The sequence below is a fragment of the Bufo gargarizans genome, chromosome 6 (assembly GCF_014858855.1).
Source record: "Bufo gargarizans isolate SCDJY-AF-19 chromosome 6, ASM1485885v1, whole genome shotgun sequence".
Classification (NCBI taxonomy): Eukaryota; Metazoa; Chordata; class Amphibia; order Anura; family Bufonidae; genus Bufo; species Bufo gargarizans.
In genome coordinates, this window is record NC_058085.1 from 197869594 (window position 1) to 197882875 (window position 13282).

At 43.1% G+C, this 13282-nt stretch overlaps 2 long non-coding RNA genes across 2 annotated transcripts in view; one reads left to right on the top strand and one right to left on the bottom strand.

The window, feature by feature from the left end:
• Positions 1 to 10095, bottom strand: part of LOC122942458 — a 109067-nt gene extending 98972 nt beyond the window's left edge. Inside the window, exon 1 of the long non-coding RNA XR_006390556.1 lies at positions 9894 to 10095. This is a non-coding gene — a long non-coding RNA (uncharacterized LOC122942458). The remainder of the gene's footprint in view (positions 1 to 9893) is intronic.
• Positions 10096 to 10191: 96 nt separating this feature from the next.
• The window catches only part of LOC122942459, a 103974-nt gene continuing 100883 nt past the window's right edge, over positions 10192 to 13282 (top strand). The window contains exon 1 of the long non-coding RNA XR_006390557.1: positions 10192 to 10230. This is a non-coding gene — a long non-coding RNA (uncharacterized LOC122942459). The remainder of the gene's footprint in view (positions 10231 to 13282) is intronic.

Consider the following 13282-nt stretch of genomic DNA (forward strand, 5'->3'; position numbering starts at 1 on the left):
GATCGTATCTATTCTGCGTTTGGCAAATCACAGATCAACAAAACACTGATACCGGTTCAACCGAATCAGGCAATCGATAACATGGGGGCAATTGTAGGGAATGAGCATTCCTAAGAATGCTGATCCTCAAAAATTGACCTGATCCTTGACTTGTTTAAAAATGCCTCAAGTTTACTACCTATACCATTAGTTTGCTTTTGGCACACAATCATCCATATTTACTACTTGGGATACTCCTGAATTATAACAAAATTTGTGTCAAAACTTGGCTCATCTCATTTTAGACATATTTAAGAAGCATCCAATGAGCCTCATCCGCTGAGAGGTCTGGCTGTGTGGTATGGGGTGTTGCCCCAATAGGCAGTACCATGTTAGACAAAAGTGTTTAGCCTAGCACCAATGATATCATCTAGCCTAAGCTAATGTGATGCATTTGGCGCATCTTCAGACAACTGGTCTAAAGCTCCTTTTACACTTAGTGATCCTTGGGATGAGCGTGAGCATTTGTAGAAAGACTTGTTCCTGATAACCAATCACCTGATGAATCTGCCAACGATCATTCATTGGGTGATCAAATCTTTCAACTGGCTCCCAAAATCTTAATTTCTAGGCTGGCTGCACATCTACGCAGGTGTACACAAGGTTCTGCTGTCCGCAAACATGATTCTGTATGGGTACACAATAGCGATCGCTTATCCGCATATACAGGAAATTATTACTATATGTAAGCTCTCCTGCACACAGACTTATAGGTTTTGTGGTCCATAAATCGCAGATATGCAAAATATAAATGCCTTCTTTGTGCAAGCTACACTTTTCTCGGTCCCATTTATAGACATGGCTCTTGTCCCCAAAACGGACAAGAACAGGACATGTTCTATCATTTGCAGGATCGACATATGGATGGGGCCAGCACACGGATTACAGCCGCATTCCGTTCCTTTTTTTTGTTTTGTGGACCCATAGAAATGAATGGGCCAAGGAATGGTATACAAAAAAAAAAAAATGTGGATTAGTCATGGACTAAAAATACGGTCATGTGCTTAGCAACTTTTTGACCTCACTTGCACAAAAACTTACATTTCTTACCACCCAATCCAGTTTTGAATAGAGGCTGAGAAAGTGTGCATGGTTAGCTATGTTAACTTGTTTCACTCCAGTGTAAGAAAAAAAAAGTCTGAAATTCATTCCAGTAATGGGATGGTGTAAAAAAGAAAAAAATATGGGAGTAGTATTAAAGATGCACCAAATTTATCAAACACGCGACATCTGATACACTTGGTTTAAAATGTGCCAATACAGACTTCAAATAAATTCCCCCTTAAAGGGATTTCCAAGAGTTTTATTTTACTGATGACCTATCCTCTCGATAGCTTTGTCAGCACGCCACAACAACCAGCACCACCAGCTGATATGGAACGTCTTAGCAGGAGGCAACATGGTGGAACAGTATGTGTACACACGCCTACATGTACTGATGGGTCTGCCCCATTCAACTTCTGGGTCTCCAAATTGGGCACATGGCCTGAGCTTGCCCTTTACGTCCTCGACCTGCGGCCAGTGTATTGTCTGAACGTGTGTTCAGCACTGAGGGGGAGCGGGGGGCTGTGATCACAGACAAGCGCAGCCGCCTGTCCACAGCCAATGTGGACAAGCTCACGTTCATTAAAATGAACCAGGCTTGGATCCCACAGGACTTGTCCGTACCTTGTGCAGAATCGACATGTATACCGGTACTAACCAGCCAGTGTTATACTCCAGCGTTTTGGGGGTCTTCCTAAATTTATTAAAAATAAAAAAACTGTGTTGGCTACCTCCTTCACCACCGCCTCCTCAACCTCCTACTTCACTTTGACCTCCGCCTCCTAGTTCAAGATCATTATTTTTTACTTTTTAATTCTATGTTATTTTAATTAATTTCCCTATCCACATTTGTTTGCAGGGCAATTGTCCTGATCTTACCCCTATTGTGCTTCCTTTTGCAGCCCTCTAGCCCTTTCTATGACTTTTTTAGAGCCATTTTAGTGCCCCAAAGTTCGGGTCCCTATGGACTTAAATGGGGTTCGAGTTCAAGTTCAGGTCCCGAACCCGACCTTTGCGCCAAAGTTCGGCCAAACCCGGCGAACCCGAACTTCCAGGTGTTCGCTCAACCCTAGTGATCAGTATTTGATCGTCTGTTGTATAGCGGCTGTGGTTGGTATCATGCTCGGCTCCATTCACTTCAATAAGGCTGAGCTGCACCTAAGGCCTGAAGGCATTGTACCCGCACTGAATCCTGACCCATTCATTTCAATGTTGTTTGTAAAGCTTCAGTTTTTTTATCACGCGCGTAAAAAAAAAACGCATCAAAACGCATTGCGCCCACACATAAAAAAAACTAAACAACTGAACGTAATCGCAGACAAAACTGACTGAATACAATACAGATACCAGCTCACTTTAGTCTGCAATTCGGATGTACCCGTGTGCACGGTGCCAGGTTTTTCAACCTCCTTTGAAAGGTGCAACAAATAACAAAAAGATATAGGCTCCAGCACTCACTTTTGTTGAAGTGTCTTTTTCTCCATACTTTATTGGCAAGTGTTCACAGACATATAAGACACAATTTCTCTCTGGTGTATTGGCAGCCAGTAGGCCACAGCACTACTGCCTTCTGAAACAGCTGATCGGCGGGGGTCACAAGTGTCAGATCCCCACCGATCAGATACTGATGACCAATTCAAGGGATAGGTCATCAGTAAGTAAGTTTTTTTTTAATATCGCTCCTGTGTCCCCCTGAACTTTTCCCGCTCAGTATGTAAATACTGAGCATCGGTACAAGGAGGAGGAGACACCAGAGTTTCTCAATGGGCGTCTCCTTCTCCCTGTGCTGTGATCCAATCACAGAGGAGAGCGTCACAGCCAGGGAGAAAAAACTGCTCACCTTCTCCCTGGCTGTGACGCTCTCCTCTGTGATTGGATCGCGGCACGGCACAGAGAGAAGGAGACGCCCATTGAGAAACTCTGGTGTCTCCTCCTCCTTGTACCGATGCTCAGTATTTAAAGACTGAGCGTGAGAACTTCAGGGGGACACAGCAGACATATTTTTTAAAACAGGCAGGCTGGCAGCCTAGAATAAATAAAAACCATGAAAGGTCCACTTTAGGGTCAATTCACAGGTCCGGAATTTCGTTCCGCATTTTGCGGAACGGAATTGCAGACCCATTCATTTCTCCGGGTCCGCAATTCCGTTCCCGATAAAAATAGAACATATCCTATTCTTGTCTGCAATTGCGGACAAGAATAGGCATATTCTATTAGTGCCGGTAATGTGCGGTCCGCAAAACACACACGGATGTGTGAACGGACCCTAAATGTGTTGTAAAAATGTACACCATTATCTCAGGTGTTCCACCTAAGAATTCCACCAATATTACATTGCAACAAAATAAGCCATATGCATAAAAAAACAAAATAAAATGAATAACATTTTATATACTATAGCCATTTTTTCCTCATGGATTTTGTATGAATCTGTGACATTAAAAAGGTGGAATGCTATACCACAATTCTAGGAGAGAACTCCGTACACAGTGCCAATGCAATCACCGAGTGCTGTCGTACAGGGAAATGCCTTATTATGCAGCACAACACAGACTGATATAATACCGCCAACAGACAGTAGTATGAGATATACTCTTAGTTACATCATTTATATGTCAGATACCTTTAAAATCGCATGCTATAGTGTATTTTTTTGTAGATAAGACCATGTAAATTTAAGGCTACTTTCACACTGGCGTTCTGGCTTTCCGTTTCTGAGATCCTTTCAGGGATCTCACAGGCGGTCCAAAACGGATCAGATTTGCCCTTAATGCATTCTGAATGGATAAGGATCCACTCAGAATGCATCAGTTTGGCTCCGTTCCGCTTTGGAGGCGGACGCCAAAACGCTGCTTGGTGTCCGTCTGACGAAACAGAGCCAGACAGATCCGTCCTGACACACAATGTAAGACAATGGGGACGGATCCGTTTTCTATGACACAATCTGGCACAATAGAAAACAGATCCGTCCTCCATTGACTTTCAATGGTCTTGGCTATGTTACAGATAATACAAACAGATCCGTTCTGAACGGATGCAGACAATTATATTATCTGAACGTATCCGTCCATGACGCAGCCGTACAAAATTTGAGTGTGAAAGTAGCCTAAGAAGCTACATTAGTATGAAATTAGAAACAGGAGCTGTACTCCAAGACTTTGCATCTGTACCATGAGAATTGACTGCACAAACATACACACTTTATAAGGGCTCATGGGCACGGCAGTGATATGGAGCTTCTGTGCGACACTTTATTCTGCTTCTAAGGCCTTGTTCACGTTCCCGTGTCCATTTATCATCCTTGAGGAATCTGTGTTTTCAAGAGCATCTCCTATCAGTGCTCAGTAAAAAACAGACCAAACGCGGATGCCATCTGTGTTGTGTCAGTGGGTTTTCACTGACTCTAGACCTCACTGGGCTTGGTTTGCGTCACGACCCAATGTAGTGCATGTCTCTGATTTTTTTTTTTTAAACTGACCCATGGTCAGTAAAATAAATAATAAAATATACTGATATGTGAACAGATGCATTTTAAAATCAAAGGGTAGGTGCACAGAGAACGCAGAGAGCACACATAAGTGAAAAACGGAAATGTGAACAAGGTCTAAGGTTTAGTAAGACAGTATGTAATGCTGCATGCAATCATTTTCTCATGTAAAATCAGAGACACGTGAACAGTGCAGGCCTAGGTGCATTAATAGTAGTGGTAAAAAAGAATTCCATTATTAAATGCAGAAGAAAATACTAGGGGCTCTCGATACCGCACCGGCAGAGACACTAGGAGTTAACATTCACAGTGTAAAAAGTCCTCGACAGAAACCATTTACTGTTGGAGGTAATGACATTAGCCAATGGTTTTCATATACACACAGTCCACCACCACTAGGCCAGCTTACACATAAACCAGAGATGAACCACGTACCACAGATTATGCCACTACTTCTTCTAGACCTCAGTATTTAAAGGGGCTGTCTCACCTAAGACACTGGTGGCAAATCGCTAGGATATGCCAATGTCAGATAGGTGCAGGTCCCAGAAGAACGGAGAACTACACATGCGCGGCCGCCTTCTATTCATTTCTATGGGAGTTCCCAAAAAATAGCTGGCTCAGCTATTTCCACCAGTCCTATAGAAGTGAATGAAGCAGTGGCTGCGCTTGAACAGTTCATTTTAGGTATCCTCTTAAGCTTTGCCAATGACAACAAAATACATGTAAAGGCATGCCGTCCCTGGAGCTGGACATATGGTTACTTGCATGTTTAGTGCTTTCAAAAGAATTTCAACTCCCCTGAATGTCTTGACTATCATTTCAGTTTTTAGGCTTTTCAAGATCCTATCCGGACAGTGTCCTAAAGCAGTGTTTCCCAACCAGTGTGCCTCCAGCTGTTGCAAAACTACAACTCCCAGCATGCCCGGACAGCCTTTGGTTGTGCGGGCATGCTGGGAGTTGTAGTTTTGCAACAGCTGGAGGCACACTGGTTGGGAAACACTGTCCTAAAGGACACCCCTTCAAGCAGCCAGGAATAGTAAGCCAGTGACGGTATGTTGTGCTGTTGGGACCCCACTGACCACTGCCATTGAAAACAGTGTTCTGTACATATAACACATGGAAACGCTTGGTCCTCCACATAGAGAGACGCTCTTGTAGCCATTCTCTACTACAAGAAGGACCTAATTGGGGACCTCTCTAATTAACTGAAATTCCTAGCAGGGTTTTGTTTTATATACCGGTTTTTACTAACATAGAAGATCTAATCTGTCAATGAGACCCCAGGTTCTCCAACAGAGGAACAGAAGAAGCAGGCCAAGGTTTACTGAGGATGTAAACATTGAGGAACCTGCAGATGTTACTTGCTGCACACTAGGAAGAGGCTTTTCTCTTCACATACAATATATATTTATTCCACATGAAGGAGGAAACCATTCCCAGCACATTCTCCCAATCCTGCGTATTCCTGTCTACTACACAGATGAGTTACCAGCATATTAAATCAGGGGAATACATTGCTAAATTCAGTTAACCCCCCTATTCAGCCTCCAAGTCACACGTGCTCTGCCGCAGACCTTGCTGCTCAATGTGCCTTTTGTCTGGAGGCTGGTGTTTCAACATCCTAGTCTTGAACACAAGAGGGGGAAAAAAAAAAAAAAAGGGGTCAGGACAAGTCTTCTGTCATTCATAAAGCCGAATCCGTGCTCCGTGGACACCAGTCTCTCCTCCCTCTTCACCACAGAAGATTGATGCCACAATAAAACAAAAACACCCCAGCCTCCAAAAAGGCACAGCACCAAAACCTGTCTGCCAACCCTCAACAGGGGGCAGGGAAATAAAAAAAACATTGGCACAGAAGCCAACCAGTGTCCTTATGAGGGGAAGCTCATGTACGGCTATCACAACTAAAAAGAAATTGTAACCACAATTAAAAATAAAATGACCAAAAACATCTATTCAAATCACTTTGGACAACACACTTCAGGTACACGAATTTTGGCTTTTCAGGGTTCGCGCACGCGACCATATTTTGTATCCATGTCTGATGCGCATTTTGTGCAGATTGCGTGTCCATTCTGCAAATCATAGAATATGTCCTATTCTGGTCCATAATCGCAGACATGAACAGTCATTTCTAGCAATGGGAGTGAGAAAAACATGGATTGCACAAGGTTCGTGGACCCAAATACGCACCCAGTGGTGTGTATGAGGCATTAGGCTACTTTCACACTTGCGGCAGAGGATTCCGGCAGGCATTTCATTCGCCGGAACTCCCTGCCAGATCCGTCAAAACGCATGCAAACTGATGGCATTTGTCAGACGGATCAGATCCCGATCCGTATGACAAATGCATTGAAATGCATCTCTCCGGAAAAACAGATCCAGCATTTATTTTTTTCCACATTTTTTTGCGGTCTGAGCATGCGGAACACTCGGGGCCAGATCCGGCATTAATGCATGTCAACGGGAAAAAATTGCGGCATTCCAGCAAGTGTTCCGGATTTTGGGCCAGAGATAAAACCGTAGCATGCTGCGGTATTATCTCTGCCCTGAACAGTCAAAAAGACTGAACTGAAGACATCCTGAACGGATTGCTCCCCCATTCAGAATGCATGGGGATAAAACTGATCAGTTCTTTTCTGGTATTGTGCCCCTAGGACGGAACTCAATGCCGGAAAAGAATAACGCTAGTGTGAAAGTACCACGTCAAGTACAAGTCATGGTTTTAGATTCTTAGTAAATCTAGACAAAAAAGTGAGAAGTTTTTGTATATAATCCATTCCCTCTCTGGATCCAAAACAGAAGCCACGTAAGTGGTTCTTACTGACCGTTGGCGTCTATCATGACACATATTTCACATAGTTTCAAGCCAAAACGAGAACGCTCTCCATTCTAGTACCAGCTCATGGGTGGAAATGTTTCCGCTGCAGATTTCACCCCTCACGTTTCAAGGAATGAAATCCAAAAAAAGAAAATCTAAAAAATAAACTGTCACGAGGCAGATATTATAAAACACAACACGCGTCAATTTTACGCCGGAATTTTCTTCATCTTGTAGAGGAGATTTGTTACATGAAGTTGGGGATTACGAGCGCGGGCACCCGTGCCCTTTTTGTGGTTCTGTTTGTGGCTGCCTCATAGCTTCCAGTCATAACGAAAACCACGATGCAATGCCAGATCTGTCACATGATGGACCCTGCTGACGTCATTGATGGAGCTACTTAGTCTTCCAGTCCATTTTTAAGGAATCTGCATAAACACGGCCTTACAAATACATTGATAGTGGGCTTTGTTCACGTGTCGGGACCACATTGCAGCCACGGTGCGATTTTCCCAAAAGACCAACAAAACAGCACTTTTGCAGCAACTTCTGAAAACTGCATCACTGCCGCACAGTGTGAACACAGCCTTAAAGGGCCCTTCTATAGGCGTATGTCCCAAACAAACATGGTGTGAACATAGCCCAACTCTCTTACATAAGAAATACAGCTAGCCACATGTACTCCCATGACAGCAAACAGACGTTTCAATTGGTGCTAAGCAAATAGAAAGGCACATGCAATGAAAAGCAGATTTCTAGATTTCTTGTACTGTCACATGAATTTTGCTGCCAGCACAACATGGAAATAGTCAGCCTGTATCTAATGTACTTACAGCCCAGCAGACAAGTCCAGGTAAGGCAAGAATTCCAGTCAATTTCCTTAAAAAATAAAGTAAAATAGAGGGTGCCTCCAAGCTATATTAGAGGAATCTTCTGCTCCTGAAGGCGCATTCAGTGTCCACTTCCTATCGCGCCACTTGAATAGAGACCAATATTCCATATATATATATATATATATATATATATATATATATAAAAAACTATACTTGGTTATTCTCCTTCACCGCTCTCATACCATCTCTTTGGAAACCTCTGAAAGAGCATTTGTTCAGGCTGCCAAGTTAAATCCTCCTTTCTCATGTCAAGGCTTTGAGAAAGCAGTCAGAGCACCAGCTACACTGAGGTCTAGGAGTAAAAGGAGAAAAGCTATTCCTTTGGCAGCACACAGCCATTATGAAGTGAAGCAGCAGAATCTCATTCAGTCTTCTGGTGGTGCTGTACAGGAGTGTGTACTAGGTAGTGGGGGGTTTACATTAGATAAATAGAGCAAACTGCATACGATAAAAAAAAATACAATAATAAAGTAAAATATTAGGCCTTTTCTAGGGTAAAAAAAATAAATAAAAAATACATAAATAATCTTTAAAAAAAAAATGTTTTGTATTATTACTACCAACATAAAGCATTAAACAAGCGCTCTCATGCCTTCCTCGCAGCCATTTAACATAATGAAATAATGATGCCATCCAGCAGCTCTCTAACAAGGCAAAGTAATGCATTTTGCTTCTGGTGTGAGGTCTCCCAACCATAGAAACCACACATACACCATCATTCATCACTACAATGGCCGTACATGTTCTCACTGTAACACAGATTCCACCTAGGAACTTGACAAATGTGCACACTGGAAGGCTAGGAGCATTTCTGGGCACACAGGGTTAAACCCATCCAGGCAGTGGCTGCAGACATTAGGGGAGTGTTCTCACCAGTATCTATCAGCTGGCTTGCTAAGAGAAAAGTTAGAAAGTGCAGGCCAAGTGGGGATTATTTTATTCCACTGAACTTTTAAATCAGTTTCCAATTTAAAGTTTGGATGAAACTTTTTTCCCTTCTCCAGAGGACACACTCCTGTTAAGTGTTGGGGGGCAGCACACATTCCTTAAGTGTTTTAAAGGGAGCATTTCTTGAGGCAACTAAATCACACACGGATAGCAATCCCTCCCCCCTCCCAGGGCTAAGAAAGCAGAGTTCCTATTCAGCTCCTCTCCCCCTGTTGTGCTGGTTTATCGGGACATCTGCACATCCCAATACTGCACCTGAGATCTGGGGAAGCATTGCCACCACAATGCGAGGCAGCCATGTCCACATCCTACACAACCTCACCATTGTGACCTCCTGGTTCTCTCCAGCACAGCACAGGTTAATGCATCATCTCCCGGGCACTCCACGAGCTTGCCCACCGAGCTCACAATCATCTGCACATCACAACAAAGCGCTAAATCACATCCTTCTCCCCGTGTACAAGGCGCCAGTAGCAAGTTTACCTATGGCAGCAGGATGCCCAGAGCTGTGGTGCCCTCCTGCAGGCTGGATGCCTAGCGTGCCCCGCCGGAGCACACACACACAACGTGTCCTTCCACAGGATCCTCCACAGTCCGTCCATGATCCATTGTTTGTGAGAGCCTCTCAGTGAGGTGTGAGGCGAGACAGGAAACTTACCAGCTGAAAGCAGAAGAGCGGCTAGCCCAGTCAGCCCATGCACAATATCCCCTGGCGTGGTGGGCACAGCCTGGCACTGCACTTCCTCCCCCTTATTCCTGGCGCTTTCCGTCCCTTTTTAGCCCACAGACAGTAAAAGGAGCTCAGTGTTAGTGGGTGAGTAAGTGAATCAACTAGCAGGGAGCACAGTAAGTTGAAGTGTCAAATTACATAGCCTATTCTATTACCATGCCTGCCGGTGGGCGGGAAAACCCGGGCTGTGCGCCTGCTCTGTGCCTGGATCCGGAGGAGGACTGCACGACAGGACTGGAGCTGGACTCCTCTCTCACTGCATCAGGTGAGGAGCGGAGTAATCACCGTGTGCACAGCAGCCAGGGAATCCCGCGGCTACAGGAGCCCGTACACACTGAATGCAGCTGCTCAAGTCTCACCATGGCGACACCCTAGCCCATAATACAGTGTCATATCTCAATATCGCAGCCCATAATAGTGTAATATCTCACAATATCGCAGCCCATAATACAATGTGATATCTCACAATAATGCAGTGTGATATCTCAAAATATTGCTGCTATATTGCAGCCCATTATACAGAGTAATATCTCACAATATCGGAGCCCATAATAGAGTGATCTCACAATATCACTGACATATCGCAGCCCACAATACAGTGTAATATCTTACAATATCGCAGCCCATAATACAGTGATATCTCACAATATCACTGGCATATTGCAGCCCATAATACAGTGTGATATCTCACAATACCGCTGACATATCGCAGCCCATAATACAGTGTGATATCTCACAATATCGCTGATATATTGCAGCCCATAATACGGTGTAATATCTCATAATATCGCTGACATATCGCACCCCATAATACAGAGTGATATCTCACAATATCACTAGCATATTGCAGCCCATAATACAGTTTAATATCTCACAATATCACTGACATATCACAGCCCATAACACAGTGTGATATCTCACAAAATCGCAGCCCATAATGCAGTGTGCTCTCACAATATCGCTGACATATTGCAGCCCATAATACAGTGTGATATCTCACAATATCACTGACATATCGCAGCCCATAATGTAGTGTGACATATCACAATATCACTGACATGTCGCAGCCCATAATACAATGTGATATCTCACAATATCGCAGCCCATAATACAGTGTGATAATCTCTCAATATCGCAGCCCATAATGCAGTGTGATAATCTCACAATACCGCAGCCCATAATGCAGTGTGATATCTGACAATATCACAGCCCATAATGCAGTATGATATCTCACAACATCACTGACATATCACAGCCTATAATGCAGTGTGATATCTCACAATATCACTGACATATTGCAGCCCATAATGCAGTGTGATATCTCACAATATCGCAGCCCATAATACAGAGTGATATCTCACAATATCACTGGCATATTGCAGCCCATAATACAGTGTGATATCTCACAATATCGCTGACATATCACAGCCCATAATACAATGTGATATCTGACAATATCACTGGCATATTGCAGCCCATAATACAGTGTGATATCTCACAATATTGCAGCCCATAATACAGTGTGATATCTCACAATATCACTGACATGTCGCAGCCCATAATACAGTGTGATATCTCACAATATCGCATCCCATAATACAGTGTGATCTCACAATATCACTGGCATATTGCAGCCCATAATACAGTGTGATATCTCACAATATTGCAGCCAATAATACAGTGTGATATCTCACAATATCACTGACATGTCGCAGCCCATAATACAATGTGATATCTCACAATAGTGCATCCCATAATACAGTGTGATGTCTCACAATATCACTGATATATCGCAGCCCATAATACAGTGTAATCTCACAACATCACTGACATATCGCAGCCCATAATACAGTGTGATACCTCACAATATCACTGACATATCGCAGCCCATAATACAGTGTAATCTCACAACATCACTGACATATCGCAGCCCATAATACAGTGTGATATCTCACAATATTATGGGCGGTGATATGTCAGCGATACAGTGGGATAATCTCAATATCGCAGCCCATAATGCAGTGTGATATCTCACAATATTGCAGCCCATAATACCACTGACATATCGCAGCCCATAAAGCAGTTTGACATATCACAATATCACTGACATATCGCAGCTCATAGTGCAGTGTGATATCTCACAATACTGCAGCCCATAATGCAGTGTGATATCTCACAATATCACTGACATATTGCAGCCCATAATACAGTGTGATCTCACAATATCAATAACATAATGCACCCCATAATACAGTGTGATATCTCACATTATCACAGCCCATAATACAATGTGATCTCACAATATCGCAGCCCATAATACAGTGTGATATCTCACAATATCATTGGCATATTGCAGCCCATAATATAGTGTGATATCTCACAATATTGCTGACATATCGCAGCCCATAATACAGTGTGATATCTCACAATATCACTGTCATATTGCAGCCCATAATACAATGTAATATCTCACAAATTTAGCTGGCATATTGCAGCCCATAATACAGTGTGATCTCACAATATCACTGGCATTTTGCAGCCCATAATGCAGGGTGATATCTCACAATATCACTGGCATATTGCAGCCCATAATACAGTGTGATATCTCACAATATTGCTGGCATATTGCAGCCCATAATACAGTGTGATCTCACAATATCACTGGCATTTTGCAGCCCATAATGCAGGGTGATATCTCACAATATCACTGGCATATTGCAGCCCATAATACAGTGTGATATCTCACAATATTGCTGGCATATTGCAGCCCATAATACAGTGTGATCTCACAATATCACTGGCATTTTGCAGCCCATAATGCAGGGTGATATCTCACAATATCACTGACATATCGCAGTCCATAATACAGTGTGATATATCACAATATCACAGCCTATAATGCAGTGATCTCACAATATCACTGACATATTGCAGCCCATAATACATATTGCAGCTCATAATACAGTGTGATATCTCACAATATCACTGACATATCGCAGCCCATAATACAGGGTGATATCTCACAATATCACTGGCATATTGCAGCCCATAATACAGTGTGATATCTCACAATATCACTGACATATCGCAACCCATAATGCAGTGTGATATCTTACAATATCACTGGCATATCGCAGCCCATAATGCAGTGTGATATCTCACAATATTGCTTCTAGGAGGACAATCCACAATTTCCTAATTGCAGAATATCCTAAAGTGTTGAGGTTTTTGCGAGTATCACAGAATCTCATTTAGTTAAACATAAGGTTATGGTGACTTTGGGTGTGTCGTGCACACAAGTTTTGCAGTGTAGCAGG